Genomic DNA, 18,466 nt, shown 5'->3' on the forward strand with positions numbered 1-18,466 from the left:
CGGTCCGTCTGTTGACCGCGCTCCGACCAACTGGCCCCTAAATACCATTTGCCAGGCGGTGCTCGCTCGAACTAGAGCGCAGCCCCATAAAACGTCTTGGGGGTGTCTGAGCCCTACTTCCAAGATGACGCTCGTGCAGGGATACAAACACCCAAATGGTGAATGGTGCTGTCAACGTTTTAAAGTGCAGGCAATGCGGTCAGTGGGGAACAAGCAAAACAATTTAATGCGAACAAAACAGTAAGTATACAATTTTAAAAACCACTTCTGAATAATTGCAGCAAAAGCGATAAATTACAAAAACCAGCGTGATGTTACCGTAACGGTCAGTCTGTTGACCGCGCGCCGACCAACTGGCCCCTAAATACCATTTGCCAGGCGGTGCTCGCTCGAACTAGAGTGCAGCCCCGTAAAACGTCTTAGGGGCGTCTGTCTGAGCCCTACTTCCAAGATGGCGCTCGTGCAGGGATACAAACACCCAAATGGTGAATGGTGCTGTCAACGTTTTAAAGTGCAGGCAATGCGGTCAGTGGGGAACAAGCAAAACAATTTAATGCGAACAAAACAGTAAGTATACAATTTTAAAAACCACTTCTGAATAATTGCAGCAAAAGCGATAAATTACAAAAACCAGCGTGATGTTAGCGTAACGGTCAGTCTGTTGACCGCGCGCCGACCAACTGGCCCCTAAATACCATTTGCCAGGCGGTGCTCGCTCGAACTAGAGCGCAGCCCCGTAAAACGTCTTGGGGGCGTCTGAGCCCTACTTCCAAGATGGCACTCGTGCAGGGATACAAACACCCAAATGGTGAATGGTGCTGTCAACGTTTTAAAGTGCAGGCAATGCGGTCAGTGGGGAACAAGCAAAACAATTTAATGCGAACAAAACAGTAAGTATACAATTTTAAAAACCACTTCTGAATAATTGCAGCAAAAGCGATAAATTACAGAAACCAGCGTGATGTTAGCGTAACGGTCAGTCTGTTGACCGCGCGCCGACCAACTGGCCCCTAAATACCATTTGCCAGGCGGTGCTCGCTCGAACTAGAGTGCAGCCCCGTAAAATGTCTTGGGGGCGTCTGAGCCCTACTTCCAAGATGGCGCTTGTGCAGGGATACAAACACCCAAATGGTGAATGGTGCTGTCAACATTTTAAAGTGCAGGCAATGCGGTCAGTGGGGAACAAGCAAAACAATTTAATGCGAACAAAACAGTAAGTATACAATTTTAAAAACCACTTCTGAATAATTGCAGCAAAAGCGATAAATTACAAAAACCAGCGTGATGTTAGCGTAACGGTCAGTCTGTAAATGAATTAAGATTAGTGTCCAGCACCTACACCTATTCAATAGTGACTGGAGTAGGAATAGTTATAAAATCACATTTAGTGTCCAGCACCTACACCTTTTAAATAGTGACTGGAGTAGGAATTGTAATAAAATATGTTTATTGTGCAGCTCCTACCCATATTAAATAGTGACTGCAGTGGTAATAGTAAATTAATTATGTGTAGTGTCCAGCACCTACCCTAATTAAATAGTGACTGGAGTAGGAATAGTAATTAAATTAAGTTTAGTGTCCAGCACCTACCCTAATTAAATAGTGACTGGAGTAGGAATAGTAAATTAAACAAGTTTAGTGTCCAGCACCTACCCCTAATTAAATACTGACTTGAGTGGGAAAAGTAAATTAATTATGTTTAGTGTCCAGCTCCTACACCTATTAAATAGTGACTGGAGTAGGAATAGTAATTCAATTCGTTTAGTGTCCAGCGCCTACCCCTATTAATTAGTAACTGGAGTGAGAATAGTAAATTAATTAAGTTTAGTGTCCAGCACCTACCCCTATTAAATATTGACTGGTGTGGGAATTGTAAATTTAATAGGTTTAGTCTCCAGCACCTACCACAATTAAATTGGTGCTGGAGTAGGAATAGTATTTAAATTAAGTTTATTGTCCAACACCTACACCTATTAAATGGTGACTAAAGTAGGAATAGTAATTAAATTAACTTTAGTGTCCAGCACCTATTCCAAATAAAAAGTGACTGGAGTTGGAATAGTAATTAAATTAAGTTTAGTGTCCAGCACCTACACCTATTAAATAGTGACTGGAGTAGGAATAGTAATTACATTAAATTTAGTGCCCAGCACCTCCACCATTGAAATAGTGACGGGAGTGGGAATAGTAATTAACTTACGTTGAGTGTCCAGCACCTACACCTATTAAATAGTGACTGGAGTAGGAATAGTAATAAAATTAACTTTAGTGTCCAGCACCTACACCTATTAAATAGTGACTGGAGTAGGAAGAGTAAATAAATTAAGTTTAGTGTCCAGCACCTATTCCAATTATATAGTGACTGGAGTAGGAATAGTAATTAAATTAAGTTTAGTGACCAGCATCTTCCCTAATTAAATAGTGACTGGAGTAGTAATAGTAAATTAATTACGTTTAGTGTCCAGCACCTACACTAATTAAATAGTGACTGGAGTAGGAATAGTAAATTAATTAAGTTTAGTGTCCACCTCCTATCCCTATTAAATAGCGATGGAGAAGGAATAGTAAATTAATTATGTTTAGTGACCAGCACCTACCCTAATTAAATAGTGGCTGGAATAGCAATAGTAAATGAATTAAGTTTAGTTTCCAGCACCTACCCTAAATAAATAGTGAGTGGTGTAGAAATAGTAGATTAATTAAGTTTTGTCACCAGCACCTACCCTAATTAAATAGTGACTGGAGTAGGAAAAGTAAATTAATTAAGTTTAGTATCCACCACCTACCCTATTATATATTAACTGGAGTGGGAATTGTAAATTAAATGGGTTTAGTCTCCAGCACCTACCGCAATTAAATAGTGGCTGGAGTAGGAATAGTAATTAAATTAAGTTTAGTGTCCAGCACCTATTCCAATTAACTAGTGACTGGAGTAGGAATAGTAATTAAATTAAGTTTAGTGTCAAGCACCTACTCCAATTAAATACTGACTGGAGTGGGAAAAGTAAATAAATTATGTTTAGTGTCCATGACCTACACCTATTAAATAGTGACTGGAGTAGGAATAGTAAATTAATTAAGTTTAGTGACCAGCACCTACCCTAATTAAATAGTGACTGGAGTAGGAATAGTAAATTAATTAAGTTTAGTGCCCAGCACCTACCCCTATTAAATATTGACTGGAGTGGGAATTATAAATTAAATAGGTTTAGTCTCCAGCACCTACCACAATTAACTAGTGACTGGAGTAGGAATAGTAATTAAATTAAGTTTAGTGTCCAACACCTACACCTATTGAATAGTGACTAGAGTAGGAATAGTAATTATATTAAGTTTAGTGCCCAGCACCTATTCCAAATAAATAGTGACTGGAGTTAGAATAGTAATTAAATTAAGTTTTGTATCCAGCACCTACACCTATCAAATAGTGACTGGAGTAGGAATAGTAATTACATTAAATTTAGTGTCCAGCGCTTCCACCATTGAAATAGTGACGGGAGTAGGAATAGTAATTAACTTACGTTTAGTTTCCAGCTCCTACCCCTATTAAATAGTAACTTGAGTAGGAATAGTAAATTGATTAAATTTAGTGACCAGCACTTACACCTATTAAATAGTGACAAGAGTAGGAATAGGAAGCAACTTAACTTTAGTGTCCAGCACCTACACCTATTAAATAATGACTGGAGTAAGAAAAGTAATTAAATGAAGTTTCGTGTCCAACACCTATTCCAATTAAATAGTGACTGGAGTAGGAATAATAATTAAATTAAGGTTAGTGACCAGCATCAAACCCTAATTAAATAGTGACTGGAGTAGGAATAGTAAATTATTAAGTTTAGTGACCAGCACCTACCCTAATTAAATAGTGACTGGAGTAGGAATAGTAAATTAATCAAGTTTAGTGTCCAGCACCTACCCCTAATTTAATACTGACTGGAATGGGTAAAGCAAATTAATCATGTTTAGTGTCCAGCACCTACACCTATTAAATAGTGACTGGAGTAGGAATAGTAATTTAATTAAGTTTAGTTTCCAGCACCTACCCCTATTAATTAGTAACTGGAATGGGAATAGTAAATTAATAAAGTTTAGTGTCCAGCACCTACCCCTATTAAATATTGACTGGAGTGGGAATTGTAAATTAAATAGGTTTAGTCTCCAGCACCTATCACAATTAAATAGTGACTGGAGTAGGAATAGTAATTAAATTAAATTTAGTGTCCCACACCTTCACCTTTTAAATAGTGATGGGAGTAGGAATAGTAATTAACTTAAGTTTAGTGTCCAGCACCTACCCCTATTAAATAGTGACTTGAGTAGTAATAGTACATTAATTAAATTTAGTGACCAGCACCTACACCTATTAAATATTGACTGGAGTAGTAATAGTAATCAAATTAACTTTAGTGTTCAGCACCTACACCTATTAAATAGTGACTGGAGTAGGAATAGTAATTAAAGCAATTTAGTGACCAGCATCTTCCCTAATTAAATAGTGACTGTTATAGGAATAGTAAATTAATTAAGATAAGTTTCCAGCACCTACCCTAATATAAAAAGTGATTGGTGTAGAAATAGTAAATTAATTAAGTTTAGTGTCCACCACCTACCCTATTAAATATTAACTGGAGTGGGAATTGTTAATTAAATAGGTTTTGTCTCCAGCACCTACCGCAATTAAATAGTGACTGGAGGAGGAATAGTAATTAAATTAAGTTTAGTGTCCAGCACCTATTCCAATTAAATAGTGACTGGAGTATAAATAGTAATTAAATTCAGTTTAGTGTCGAGCACCTACACCTATTAAATAGTGACTGGAGAAGGAATAGTAATTAAATTAAGTTTAGTGTCCAGCACATACTCCAATTAAATAGTGACTGGATTAACAATAGTAAATATATTACATTTAGTGTCTAATACCTACTTCGATTAAATGGTGACTGGAGTAGGAATAGTAATTAAATTAAGTTTAGTGTCCAGCACCTACCCCAATTAAATACTGACTGGAGTGGAAATAGTAAATGAATTAAGATTAGTGTCCAGCACCTACACCTATTCAATAGTGACTGGAGTAGGAATAGTTATAAAATCACATTTAGTGTCCAGCACCTACACCTTTTAAATAGTGACTGGAGTAGGAATAGTAATAAAATATGTTTATTGTGCAGCTCCTACCCATATTAAATAGTGACTGCAGTGGTAATAGTAAATTAATTATGTGTAGTGTCCAGCACCTACCCTAATTAAATAGTGACTGGAGTAGGAATAGTAATTAAATTAAGTTTAGTGTCCAGCACCTACCCTAATTAAATAGTGACTGGAGTAGGAATAGTAAATTAATCAAGTTTAGTGTCCAGCACCTACCCCTAATTACATACTGACTGGAGTGGGAAAAGTAAATTAATTATGTTTAGTGTCCAGCTCCTACACCAATTAAATAGTGACTGGAGTAGGAATAGTAATTCAATTTGTTTAGTGTCCAGCACCTACCCCTATTAATTAGTAACTGGAGTGAGACTAGTAAATTAATTAAGTTTAGTGTCCAGCACCTACCCCTATTAAATATTGACTGGTGTGGGAATTGTAAATTTAATAGGTTTAGTCTCCAGCACCAACCGCAATTAAATTGGTGCTGGAGTAGGAATAGTATTTAAATTAAGTTTATTGTCCAACACCTACACCTATTAAATGGTGACTAGAGTAGGAATAGTAATTAAATTAAGTTTAGTGTCCAGCACCTATTCCAAATAAATAGTGACTGGAGTTGGAATAGTAATTAAATTAAGTTTAGTGTCCAGCACCTACACCTATTAAATAGTGACTGGAGTAGGAATAGTAATTACATTAAATTTAGTGCCCAGCACCTCCACCATTGAAATAGTGACGGGAGTGGGAATAGTAATTAACTTACGTTGAGTGTCCAGCACCTACACCTATTAAATAGTGACTGGAGTAGTAATAGTAATAAAATTAACTTTAGTGTCCAGCACCTACACCTATTAAATAGTGACTGGAGTAGGAAGAGTAATTAAATTAAGTTTAGTGTCCAGCACCTATTCCAATTATATAGTGACTGGAGTAGGAATAGTAATTAAATTAAGTTTAGTGACCAGCATCTTCCCTAATTAAATAGTGACTGGAGTAGTAATAGTAAATTAATTACGTTTAGTGTCCAGCACCTACACTAATTAAATAGTGACTGGAGTAGGAATAGTAAATTAATTAAGTTTAGTGTCCACCTCCTATCCCTATTAAATAGTGATGGAGTAGGAATAGTAACTTAATTATGTTTAGTGACCAGCACCTACCCTAATTAAATAGTGGCTGGAGTAGGAATAGTAAATGAATTAAGTTTAGTTTCCAGCACCCACCCTAAATAAATAGTGAGTGGTGTAGGAATAGTAGATTAATTAAGTTTTGTCACCAGCACCTACCCTAATTAAATAGTGACTGGAGTAGGAAAAGTAAATTAATTAAGTTTAGTGTCCACCACCTACCCTATTATATATTAACTGGAGTGGGAATTGTAAATTAAATGGGTTTAGTCTCCAGCACCTACCGCAATTAAATAGTGGCTGGACTAGGAATAGTAATTAAATTAAGTTTAGTGTCCCGCGCATACACCTATTAAATAGTGACTGGAGTAGGAATAGTAATTAAATTAAGTGTATTGTCCAGCACCTACACCTATTAAATAGTGACTGGAGAAGGAATAGTAATTAAATTCAGTTCAGTGTCCAGCACCTACACCTATTAAATAGTGACTGGAGTAGGAATAGTAATTAAATTCAGGTTAGTGTCCAGCACCTACCCTAATTAAATAGTGACTGGAGTAGGAATAGTAAATTAATTAAGTTTAGTGACCAGCACCTACCCTAATTAAATAGTGACTGGAGTAGGAATAGTAAATTAATTAAGTTTAGTGCCCAGCACCTACCCCTATTAAATATTGACTTGAGTGGGAATTGTAAATTAAGTAGGTTTAGTCTCCAGCACCTACCACAATTAACTTGTGACCGGAGTAGGAATAGTAATTAAATTAAGTTTAGTGTCCAACACCTACACCTATTAAATAGTGACTAGAGTAGGAATAGTAATTATATTAAGTTTAGTGCCCAGCACCTATTCCAAATAAATAGTGACTGGAGCTAGAATAGTAATTAAATTAAGTTTTGTATCCAGCACCTACACCTATCAAATAGTGACTGGAGTAGGAATAGTAATTACATTAAATTTAGTGTCCAGCGCTTCCACCATTGAAATAGTGACGGGAGTAGGAATAGTAATTAACTTACGTTTAGTTTCCAGCTCCTACCCCTATTAAATAGTAACTTGAGTAGGAATAGTAAATTGATTAAATTTAGTGACCAGCACTTACACCTATTAAATAGTGACAAGAGTAGGAATAGGAAGCAACTTAACTTTAGTGTCCAGCACCTACACCTATTAAATAATGACTGGAGTAAGAAAAGTAATTAAATGAAGTTTCGTGTCCAACACCTATTCCAATTAAATAGTGACTGGAGTAGGAATAATAATTAAATTAAGGTTAGTGACCAGCATCAAACCCTAATTAAATAGTGACTGGAGTAGGAATAGTAAATTAATTAAGTTTAGTGACCAGCACCTACCCTAATTAAATAGTGACTGGAGTAGGAATAGTAATTCAATTAAGTTTAGTTTCCAGCACCTACCCCTATTAATTAGTAACTGGAATGGGAATAGTAAATTAATAAAGTTTAGTGTCCAGCACCTACCCCTATTAAATATTGACTGGAGTGGGAATTGTAAATTAAATAGGTTTAGTCTCCAGCACATATCACAATTAAATAGTGACTGGAGTAGGAATAGTAATTAAATTAAATTTAGTGTCCCACACCTTCACCTTTTAAATAGTGATGGGAGTAGGAATAGTAATTAACTTAAGTTTAGTGTCCAGCACCTACCCCTATTAAATAGTGACTTGAGTAGTAATAGTACATTAATTAAATTTAGTGACCAGCACCTACACCTATTAAATATTGACTGGAGTAGTAATAGTAATCAAATTAACTTTAGTGTTCAGCACCTACACCTATTAAATAGTGACTGGAGTAGGAATAGTAATTAAAGCAATTTAGTGACCAGCATCTTCCCTAATTAAATAGTGACTGTTATAGGAATAGTAAATTAATTAAGATAAGTTTCCAGCACCTACCCTAATATAAAAAGTGAGTGGTGTAGAAATAGTAAATTAATTAAGTTTAGTGTCCACCACCTACCCTATTAAATAATAACTGGAGTGGGAATTGTTAATTAAATAGGTTTTGTCTCCAGCACCTACCACAATTAAATAGTGACTGGAGGAGGAATAGTAATTAAATTAAGTTTAGTGTCCAGCACCTATTCCAATTAAATAGTGACTGGAGTATAAATAGTAATTAAATTCAGTTTAGTGTCGAGCACCTACACCTATTAAATAGTGACTGGAGAAGGAATAGTAATTAAATTAAGTTTAGTGTCCAGCACATACTCCAATTAAATAGTGACTGGATTAACAATAGTAAATATATTACATTTAGTGTCTAATACCTACTTCGATTAAATGGTGACTGGAGTAGGAATAGTAATTAAATTAAGTTTAGTGTCCAGCACCTACCCCAATTAAATACTGACTGGAGTGGAAATAGTAAATGAATTAAGATTAGTGTCCAGCACCTACACCTATTCAATAGTGACTGGAGTAGGAATAGTTATAAAATCACATTTAGTGTCCAGCACCTACACCTTTTAAATAGTGACTGGAGTAGGAATAGTAATAAAATATGTTTATTGTGCAGCTCCTACCCATATTAAATAGTGACTGCAGTGGTAATAGTAAATTAATTATGTGTAGTGTCCAGCACCTACCCTAATTAAATAGTGACTGGAGTAGGAATAGTAATTAAATTAAGTTTAGTGTCCAGCACCTACCCTAATTAAATAGTGACTGGAGTAGGAATAGTAAATTAATCAAGTTTAGTGTCCAGCACCTACCCCTAATTACATACTGACTGGAGTGGGAAAAGTAAATTAATTATGTTTAGTGTCCAGCTCCTACACCTATTAAATAGTGACTGGAGTAGGAATAGTAATTCAATTCGTTTAGTGTCCAGCACCTACCCCTATTAATTAGTAACTGGAGTGAGACTAGTAAATTAATTAAGTTTAGTGTCCAGCACCTACCCCTATTAAATATTGACTGGTGTGGGAATTGTAAATTTAATAGGTTTAGTCTCCAGCACCTACCGCAATTAAATTGGTGCTGGAGTAGGAATAGTATTTAAATTAAGTTTATTGTCCAACACCTACTAAATGGTGACTAGAGTAGGAATAGTAATTAAATTAAGTTTAGTGTCCAGCACCTATTCCAAATAAATAGTGACTGGAGTGGGAATAGTAATTAACTTACGTTGAGTGTCCAGCACCTACACCTATTAAATAGTGACTGGAGTAGTAATAGTAATAAAATTAACTTTAGTGTCCAGCACCTACACCTATTAAATAGTGACTGGAGTAGGAAGAGTAATTAAATTAAGTTTAGTGACCAGCACCTATTCCAATTATATAGTGACTGGAGTAGGAATAGTAATTAAATTAAGTTTAGTGACCAGCATCTTCCCTAATTAAATAGTGACTGGAGTAGTAATAGTAAATTAATTACGTTTAGTGTCCAGCACCTACACTAATTAAATAGTGACTGGAGTAGGAATAGTAAATTAATTAAGTTTAGTGTCCACCTCCTATCCCTATTAAATAGTGATGGAGTAGGAATAGTAACTTAATTATGTTTAGTGACCAGCACCTACCCTAATTAAATAGTGGCTGGAGTAGGAATAGTAAATGAATTAAGTTTAGTTTCCAGCACCCACCCTAAAAAAATAGTGAGTGGTGTAGGAATAGTAGATTAATTAAGTTTTGTCACCAGCACCTACCCTAATTAAATAGTGACTGGAGTAGGAAAAGTAAATTAATTAAGTTTAGTGTCCACCACCTACCCTATTATATATTAACTGGAGTGGGAATTGTAAATTAAATGGGTTTAGTCTCCAGCACCTACCGCAATTAAATAGTGGCTGGACTAGGAATAGTAATTAAATTAAGTTTAGTGTCCCGCGCATACACCTATTAAATAGTGACTGGAGTAGGAATAGTAATTAAATTAAGTGTATTGTCCAGCACCTACACCTATTAAATAGTGACTGGAGAAGTAATAGTAATCAAATTAACTTTAGTGTTCAGCACCTACACCTATTAAATAGTGACTGGAGTAGGAATAGTAATTAAAGCAATTTAGTGACCAGCATCTTCCCTAATTAAATAGTGACTGTTATAGGAATAGTAAATTAATTAAGATAAGTTTCCAGCACCTACCCTAATATAAAAAGTGAGTGGTGTAGAAATAGTAAATTAATTATGTTTAGTGTCCAGCTCCTACACCAATTAAATATTGACTGGAGTAGGAATAGTAATTCAATTAAGTTTAGTGTCCAGCACCTACCCCTATTAATTAGTAACTGGAGTGAGAATAGTAAATTAATTATGTTTAGTGTCCAACACCTACACCTATTAAATAGTGACTGGAGTAGGAATAGTAATTCAATTAAGTTTAGTTTCCAGCACCTACCCCTATTAATTAGTAACTGGAATGGGAATAGTAAATTAATAAATTTTAGTGTCCAGCACCTACCCCTATTAAATATTGACTGGAGTGGGAATTGTAAATTAAATAGGTTTAGTCTCCAGCACCTATCACAATTAAATAGTGACTGGAGTAGGAATAGTAATTAAATTAAATTTAGTGTCCCACACCTTCACCTTTTAAATAGTGATGGGAACAGGAATAGTAATTAACTTAAGTTTAGTGTCCAGCACCTACCCCTATTAAATAGTGACTTGAGTAGTAATAGTACATTAATTAAATTTAGTGACCAGCACCTACACCTATTAAATATTGACTGGAGTAGTAATAGTAATCAAATTAACTTTAGTGTTCAGCACCTACACCTATTAAATAGTGACTGGAGTAGGAATAGTAATTAAAGCAATTTAGTGACCAGCATCTTCCCTAATTAAATAGTGACTGTTATAGGAATAGTAAATTAATTAAGATAAGTTTCCAGCACCTACCCTAATATAAAAAGTGAGTGGTGTAGAAATAGTAAATTAATTAAGTTTAGTGTCCACCACCTACCCTATTAAATATTAACTGGAGTGGGAATTGTTAATTAAATAGGTTTAGTCTCCAGCACCTACCGCAATTAAATAGTGACTGGAGGAGGAATAGTAATTAAATTAAGTTTAGTGTCCAGCACCTATTCCAATTAAATAGTGACTGGAGTATAAATAGTAACTAAATTAAGTTTAGTGTCCAGCCCCTACACCTATTAAATAGTGACTGGAGAAGGAATAGTAATTAAATTCAGTTTAGTGTCGAGCACCTACACCTATTAAATAGTGACTGGAGAAGGAATAGTAATTAAATTAAGTTTAGTGTCCAGCACATACTCCAATTAAATAGTGACTGGATTAACAATAGTAAATATATTACATTTAGTGTCTAATACCTACTTCGATTAAATGGTGACTGGAGTAGGAATAGTAATTAAATTAAGTTTAGTGTCCAGCACCTACCCCAATTAAATACTGACTGGAGTGGAAATAGTAAATGAATTAAGATTAGTGTCCAGCACCTACACCTATTCAATAGTGACTGGAGTAGGAATAGTTATAAAATCACATTTAGTGTCCAGCACCTACACCTTTTAAATAGTGACTGGAGTAGGAATAGTAATAAAATATGTTTATTGTGCAGCTCCTACCCATATTAAATAGTGACTGCAGTGGTAATAGTAAATTAATTATGTGTAGTGTCCAGCACCTACCCTAATTAAATAGTGACTGGAGTAGGAATAGTAATTAAATTAAGTTTAGTGTCCAGCACCTACCCTAATTAAATAGTGACTGGAGAAGGAATAGTAAATTAAGCAAGTTTAGTGTCCAGCACCTACCCCTAATTACATACTGACTGGAGTGGGAAATGTAAATTAATTATGTTTAGTGTCCAGCTCCTACACCTATTAAATAGTGACTGGAGTAGGAATAGTAATTCAATTCGTTTAGTGTCCAGCACCTACCCCTATTAATTAGTAACTGGAGTGAGACTAGTAAATTAATTAAGTTTAGCGTCCAGCACCTACCCCTATTAAATATTGACTGGTGTGGGAATTGTAAATTTAATAGGTTTAGTCTCCAGCACCTACCGCAATTAAATTGGTGCTGGAGTAGGAATAGTATTTAAATTAAGTTTATTGTCCAACACCTACACCTATTAAATGGTGACTAGAGTAGGAATAGTAATTAAATTAAGTTTAGTGTCCAGCACCTATTCCAAATAAATAGTGACTGGAGTTGGAATAGTAATTAAATTAAGTTTAGTGTCCAGCACCTACACCTATTAAATAGTGACTGGAGTAGGAATAGTAATTACATTAAATTTAGTGCCCAGCACCTCCACCATTGAAATAGTGACGGGAGTGGGAATAGTAATTAACTTACGTTGAGTGTCCAGCACCTACACCTATTAAATAGTGACTGGAGTAGGAATAGTAATAAAATTAACTTTAGTGTCCAGCACCTACACCTATTAAATAGTGACTGGAGTAGGAAGAGTAATTAAATTAAGTTTAGTGTCCAGCACCTATTCCAATTATATAGTGACTGGAGTAGGAATAGTAATTAAATTAAGTTTAGTGACCAGCATCTTCCCTAATTAAATAGTGACTGGAGTAGTAATAGTAAATTAATTACGTTTAGTGTCCAGCACCTACACTAATTAAATAGTGACTGGAGTAGGAATAGTAAATTAATTAAGTTTAGTGTCCACCTCCTATCCCTATTAAATAGTGATGGAGTAGGAATAGTAAATTAATTATGTTTAGTGACCAGCACCTACCCTAATTAAATAGTGGCTGGAGTAGGAATAGTAAATGAATTAAGTTTAGTTTCCAGCACCTACCCTAAATAAATAGTGAGTGGTGTAGGAATAGTAGATTAATTAAGTTTTGTCACCAGCACCTACCCTAATTAAATAGTGACTGGAGTAGGAAAAGTAAATTAATTAAGTTTAGTGTCCACCACCTACCCTATTATATATTAACTGGAGTAGGAATTGTAAATTAAATGGGTTTAGTCTCCAGCACCTACCGCAATTAAATAGTGGCTGGACTAGGAATAGTAATTAAATTAAGTTTAGTGTCCCGCGCATACACCTATTAAATAGTGACTGGAGTAGGAATAGTAATTAAATTAAGTGTATTGTCCAGCACCTACACCTATTAAATAGTGACTGGAGAAGGAATAGTAATTAAATTCAGTTCAGTGTCCAGCACCTACACCTATTAAATAGTGACTGGAGTAGGAATAGTAATTAAATTCAGGTTAGTGTCCAGCACCTACCCTAATTAAATAGTGACTGGAGTAGGAATAGTAAATTAATTAAGTTTAGTGACCAGCACCTACCCTAATTAAATAGTGACTGGAGTAGGAATAGTAAATTAATTAAGTTTAGTGCCCAGCACCTACCCCTATTAAATATTGACTTGAGTGGGAATTGTAAATTAAATAGGTTTAGTCTCCAGCACCTACCACAATTAACTAGTGACCGGAGTAGGAATAGTAATTAAATTAAGTTTAGTGTCCAACACCTACACCTATTAAATAGTGACTAGAGTAGGAATAGTAATTATATTAAGTTTAGTGCCCAGCACCTATTCCAAATAAATAGTGACTGGAGCTAGAATAGTAATTAAATTAAGTTTTGTATCCAGCACCTACACCTATCAAATAGTGACTGGAGTAGGAATAGCAATTACATTAAATTTAGTGTCCAGCACTTCCACCATTGAAATAGTGACGGGAGTAGGAATAGTAATTAACTTACGTTTAGTTTCCAGCTCCTACACCTATTAAATAGTAACTTGAGTAGGAATAGTAAATTGATTACATTTAGTGACCAGCACTTACACCTATTAAATAGTGACAAGAGTAGGAATAGGAAGCAACTTAACTTTAGTGTCCAGCACCTACACCTATTAAATAATGACTGGAGTAGGAAACGTAATTAAATGAAGTTTCGTGTCCAACACCTATTCCAATTAAATAGTGACTGGAGTAGGAATAATAATTAAATTAAGGTTAGTGACCAGCATCAAACCCTAATTAAATAGTGACTGGAGTAGGAATAGTAAATTAATTAAGTTTAGTGACCAGCACCTACCCTAATTAAATAGTGACTGGAGTAGGAATAGTAAATTAATCAAGTTTAGTGTCCAGCACCTACCCCTAATTTAATACTGACTGGAATGGGAAAAGCAAATTAATTATGTTTAGTGTCCAGCACCTACACCTATTAAATAGTGACTGGAGTAGGAATAGTAATTCAATTAAGTTTAGTTTCCAGCACCTACCCCTATTAATTAGTAACTGGAATGGGAATAGTAAATTAATAAAGTTTAGTGTCCAGCACCTACCCCTATTAAATATTGACTGGAGTGGGAATTGTAAATTAAATAGGTTTATTCTCCAGCACCTATCGCAATTAAATAGTGACTGGAGTAGGAATAGTAATTAAATTAAATTTAGTGTCCCACACCTTCACCTTTTAAATAGTGATGGGAGTAGGAATAGTAATTAACTTAAGTTTAGTGTCCAGCACCTACCCCTATTAAATAGTGACTTGAGTAGTAATAGTACAATAATTAAATTTAGTGACCATCACCTACACCTATTAAATATTGACTGGAGTAGTAATAGTAATCAAATTAACTTTAGTGTTCAGCATCTACACCTATTAAATAGTGACTGGAGTAGGAATAGTAATTAAAGCAATTTAGTGACCAGCACCTACCCTAAAATAAAAAGTGAGTGGTGTAGAAATAGTAAATTAATTAAGTTTAGTGTCCACCACCTACCCTATTAAATATTAACTGGAGTGGGAATTGTTAATTAAATAGGTTTAGTCTCCAGCACCTACCGCAATTAAATAGTGACTGGAGGAGGAATAGTAATTAAATTAGGTTTAGTGTCTAGCACCTACACCTATTAAATAGTGACTAGAGTAGGAATAGTAATTAAATTAAGTTTAGTGTCCAGCACCTATTCCAATTAAATAGTGACTGGAGTAGAAATAGTAACTAAATTAAGTTTAGTGTCCAGCCCCTACACCTATTAAATAGTGACTGGAGAAGGAATAGTAATTAAATTCAGTTTAGTGTCGAGCACCTACACCTATTAAATAGTGACTGGCGAAGGAATAGTAATTACATTAAGTTTAGTGTCCAGCAGATACCCCAATTAAATTCTGACTGGAGTCGAAATAATAAAGTAATTCAGATTAGTGTCCAGCACCTACACCTATTACATAGTGAATGGAGTATGAATAGTAATTAAATTAAGTTTAGTGTCCAGCACCTATTCCAATTAAATAGTGACTGGATTAGCAATAGTAAATATATTAAGTTTAGTGTCTAATACCTACTTCGATTAAATGGTGACTGGAGTAGGAATAGTAATTAAATTAAGTTTAGTGTCCAGCACCTACCCCAATTAAATACTGACTGGAGTGGAAATAGTAAATGAATTAAGATTAGTGTCCAGCATCTACACCTATTAAATAGTGACTGGAGTAGGAATAGTTATAAAATTACATTTAGTGTACAGCACCTACACCTTTTAAATAGTGACTGGAGTAGGAATAGTAATAAAATATGTTTATTGTGCAGCTCCTACCCATATTAAATAGTGACTGCAGTGGTAATAGTAAATTAATTATGTGTAGTGTCCAGCACCTACCCTAATTAAATAGTGACTGGAGTAGGAATAGTAATTAAATTAAGTTTAGTGTCCAGCACCTACCCTAATAAAATAGTGACTGGAGTAGGAATAGTACATTAATCAAGTTTAGTGTCCAGCACCTACCCCTAATTAAATACTGACTGGAGTGGGAAAAGTAAATTAATTATGTTTAGTGTCCAGCTCCTACACCAATTAAATATTGACTGGAGTAGGAATAGTAATTCAATTAAGTTTAGTGTCCAGCACCTACCCCTATTAATTAGTAACTGGAGTGAGAATAGTAAATTAATTATGTTTAGTGTCCAACACCTACACCTATTAAATAGTGACTGGAGTAGGAATAGTAATTCAATTAAGTTTAGTTTCCAGCACCTACCCCTATTAATTAGTAACTGGAATGGGAATAGTAAATTAATAAATTTTAGTGTCCAGCACCTACCCCTATTAAATATTGACTGGAGTGGGAATTGTAAATTAAATAGGTTTAGTCTCCAGCACCTATCACAATTAAATAGTGACTGGAGTAGGAATAGTAATTAAATTAAATTTAGTGTCCCACACCTTCACCTTTTAAATAGTGATGGGAACAGGAATAGTAATTAACTTAAGTTTAGTGTCCAGCACCTACCCCTATTAAATAGTGACTTGAGTAGTAATAGTACATTAATTAAATTTAGTGACCAGCACCTACACCTATTAAATATTGACTGGAGTAGTAATAGTAATCAAATTAACTTTAGTGTTCAGCACCTACACCTATTAAATAGTGACTGGAGTAGGAATAGTAATTAAAGCAATTTAGTGACCAGCATCTTCCCTAATTAAATAGTGACTGTTATAGGAATAGTAAATTAATTAAGATAAGTTTCCAGCACCTACCCTAATATAAAAAGTGAGTGGTGTAGAAATAGTAAATTAATTAAGTTTAGTGTCCACCACCTACCCTATTAAATATTAACTGGAGTGGGAATTGTTAATTAAATAGGTTTAGTCTCCAGCACCTACCGCAATTAAATAGTGACTGGAGGAGGAATAGTAATTAAATTAAGTTTAGTGTCCAGCACCTATTCCAATTAAATAGTGACTGGAGTATAAATAGTAACTAAATTAAGTTTAGTGTCCAGCCCCTACACCTATTAAATAGTGACTGGAGAAGGAATAGTAATTAAATTCAGTTTAGTGTCGAGCACCTACACCTATTAAATAGTGACTGGAGAAGGAATAGTAATTAAATTAAGTTTAGTGTCCAGCACATACTCCAATTAAATAGTGACTGGATTAACAATAGTAAATATATTACATTTAGTGTCTAATACCTACTTCGATTAAATGGTGACTGGAGTAGGAATAGTAATTAAATTAAGTTTAGTGTCCAGCACCTACCCCAATTAAATACTGACTGGAGTGGAAATAGTAAATGAATTAAGATTAGTGTCCAGCACCTACACCTATTCAATAGTGACTGGAGTAGGAATAGTTATAAAATCACATTTAGTGTCCAGCACCTACACCTTTTAAATAGTGACTGGAGTAGGAATAGTAATAAAATATGTTTATTGTGCAGCTCCTACCCATATTAAATAGTGACTGCAGTGGTAATAGTAAATTAATTATGTGTAGTGTCCAGCACCTACCCTAATTAAATAGTGACTGGAGTAGGAATAGTAATTAAATTAAGTTTAGTGTCCAGCACCTACCCTAATTAAATAGTGACTGGAGTAGGAATAGTAAATTAAGCAAGTTTAGTGTCCAGCACCTACCCCTAATTACATACTGACTGGAGTGGGAAATGTAAATTAATTATGTTTAGTGTCCAGCTCCTACACCTATTAAATAGTGACTGGAGTAGGAATAGTAATTCAATTCGTTTAGTGTCCAGCACCTACCCCTATTAATTAGTAACTGGAGTGAGACTAGTAAATTAATTAAGTTTAGCGTCCAGCACCTACCCCTATTAAATATTGACTGGTGTGGGAATTGTAAATTTAATAGGTTTAGTCTCCAGCACCTACCGCAATTAAATTGGTGCTGGAGTAGGAATAGTATTTAAATTAAGTTTATTGTCCAACACCTACACCTATTAAATGGTGACTAGAGTAGGAATAGTAATTAAATTAAGTTTAGTGTCCAGCACCTATTCCAAATAAATAGTGACTGGAGTTGGAATAGTAATTAAATTAAGTTTAGTGTCCAGCACCTACACCTATTAAATAGTGACTGGAGTAGGAATAGTAATTACATTAAATTTAGTGCCCAGCACCTCCACCATTGAAATAGTGACGGGAGTGGGAATAGTAATTAACTTACGTTGAGTGTCCAGCACCTACACCTATTAAATAGTGACTGGAGTAGGAATAGTAATAAAATTAACTTTAGTGTCCAGCACCTACACCTATTAAATAGTGACTGGAGTAGGAAGAGTAATTAAATTAAGTTTAGTGTCCAGCACCTATTCCAATTATATAGTGACTGGAGTAGGAATAGTAATTAAATTAAGTTTAGTGACCAGCATCTTCCCTAATTAAATAGTGACTGGAGTAGTAATAGTAAATTAATTAGTTTAGTGTCCAGCACCTACACTAATTAAATA

Source organism: Triturus cristatus, chromosome 3_1 (assembly GCF_964204655.1).
Source record: "Triturus cristatus chromosome 3_1, aTriCri1.1, whole genome shotgun sequence".
In the NCBI taxonomy this organism is placed as follows: domain Eukaryota; kingdom Metazoa; phylum Chordata; class Amphibia; order Caudata; family Salamandridae; genus Triturus; species Triturus cristatus.